The following is a 2,217-nucleotide window of genomic DNA, read 5'->3' as shown; positions in this document are numbered from 1 at the left end:
TACAAGATGTTCAGCTTAGCTTTAAATACAGTAAATTTGGATACTGGAAATGTTATATGACTCTGTTCTCCATGTATCCAGCATTATCCATGTTGCTGTTGACGTTCATGCTTTATGAACAAGTAGAACACACCTGACAAGACAGCTGTCAATGAATGCTATGAGGTTTAGGAGAGACTTTGTGGATGTTTTTGCCTGTTACCACGTGTTGGCCACTAGAACAAGTAGACATTTTAGATGGCCCTTTTTTGTTTGTACGTTGTGTATGTCATCTGTTAGAACTGGGATTGTTTTTGGTTTTGGCCTTGATAATACTAACTCTACCCTTTAGTTCAATCAGTTTCAAGGCCGCCCTTTTGCTCTCCACAATTCAGCCCTCTATTTGCCTGTTTGAAAAAGATGTGCTTATGTCATTGTGTTTGTTGAACTGTACAGCATAACAACAGTGGAGTGACTTGCAGGTGCCTCATGTGGATTTTATGGCTTAAGCCAAGAGGAGAAAGAAAGGGCTCTGCATATGAAAAGATACCAACATTATTGTTTCCATGAAATTGGTAATATATGTGGCATGTGTTTGTTTATCTTTTCTGCAAGAGCAACTTGTGTCCTGAGACCTTCTAGTGGTACTGAGACCCATAAAAAGAAATTGTCTTCTTGCATGATCACTTACTGAAAATAGGGACAATCAGCTTTACTTCTGAGTACTTAGAAGTAGTTAAGTTATCTAAGTTATTATGGGTACTGTTACAATGTGCTTGTATTGAACCATCTATCCAAGTTTATTACTAACTCTATATGTGCTTCTCTGCACCTATGCTTGCCTGTATATCTATTTGCTTTATGGACATGACTCTTGTGTTTGTTTGCTTGTTGTACTGTGATAATTGCAATGCTTATTTAGCGACAAAATTTGCTCTTAATGTACTGTTGCAGGATCTGGATATCTCTCAAAATTTAGTACTTTCTGGTGTTGATCTCAAGTGCTGGCTCCAACAGCATTGCATTTCACCAAGTGAAATGCTACATTTCTACTCCTAACCCATTCTTTCTTTCTTAGTGTTTTTGTTATGCAGGTTGGAAGAAAAGAAGAAGATCCAGAGAAGATCTTAGTAATAAGATAGTTTTTAGGAAAATAGATATTTAGTTTTAGGTCATTTCTTCTAATTTCAGATATGGAGGGCTTGTCTTTAGTTTTTGTTTTGACTTTGTGAAACTTGCTAACTATGGATGAAACTGTGTAATATTGATGAAACTATGTATATGTATGGATGAAACTTGCTACTATTGGTAACATGTGTTGGATATGCTATATTGGTACTATGTATGGATGAAACTTGCTACTATGTATATATATATATGTGTGTTTGATTTTCTGTGAAAATGAATGGGTATAAGAAGAAACAGAATTAATGCCTATTTGGTCTCTTTGCCATATGCCAGCAGATGGCAAAGAGCCTGCAGTCTTTGCCGTCTGCTGGCAGACGGCAAAGACTGTAGGCTCTTTGCCGTCCGCTGCAGATGGCAAAGGCCCTTTGCCGTTAGCCGCCCGGAAGCAGACGACAAAGTAGCTCTTTGCCGGACCTTACTTTGCCGGAGCCTTTTGCCGTCCGCGGCTGACGGCAAAGGCCTTTGCCGTCCGCCGTTCATGCCTTTGCCGTCCGCTGCTGGAAATATGCCCTAGAGGCAATAATAAATTGGTTATTATTATATTTCCTTATTCATGATAATCGTTTATTATCCATGCTAGAATTGTATTGATAGGAAACTCAGATACATGTGTGGATACATAGACAACACCATGTCCCTAGTAAGCCTCTAGTTGACTAGCTCGTTGATCAATAGATGGTTACGGTTTCCTGACCATGGACATTGGATGTCATTGATAACGGGATCACATCATTAGGAGAATGATGTGATGGACAAGACCCAATCCTAAGCATAGCATAAAAGATCGTGTAGTTTCGTTTGCTAGAGCTTTTCCAATGTCAAGTATCTTTTCCTTAGACCATGAGATCGTGCAACTCCCGGATACCGTAGGAGTGCTTTGGGTGTGCCAAACGTCACAATGTAACTGGGTGACTATAAAGGTGCACTACGGGTATCTCCGAAAGTGTCTGTTGGGTTGGCACGGATCGAGACTGGGATTTGTCACTCCGTGTGACGGAGAGGTATCTCTGGGCCCACTCGGTAATGCATCATCATAATGAGCTCAATGTG

At 40.1% G+C, this 2,217-nt stretch overlaps 1 long non-coding RNA gene across 1 annotated transcript; it reads left to right on the top strand.

The window, feature by feature from the left end:
- Positions 1–399: 399 nt before the first annotated feature.
- Positions 400–1,284, top strand: LOC123168216 (uncharacterized). The gene is made up of 2 exons (XR_006484246.1): positions 400–554; positions 1,074–1,284. It is a non-coding gene; the product is annotated as an uncharacterized lncRNA (long non-coding RNA).
- Positions 1,285–2,217: the final 933 nt, after the last annotated feature.

This window comes from Triticum aestivum, chromosome 7D, assembly GCF_018294505.1.
Source record: "Triticum aestivum cultivar Chinese Spring chromosome 7D, IWGSC CS RefSeq v2.1, whole genome shotgun sequence".
NCBI lineage: Eukaryota > Viridiplantae > Streptophyta > Magnoliopsida > Poales > Poaceae > Triticum > Triticum aestivum.
This window is presented reverse-complemented; position numbering and strand designations above follow the sequence as displayed.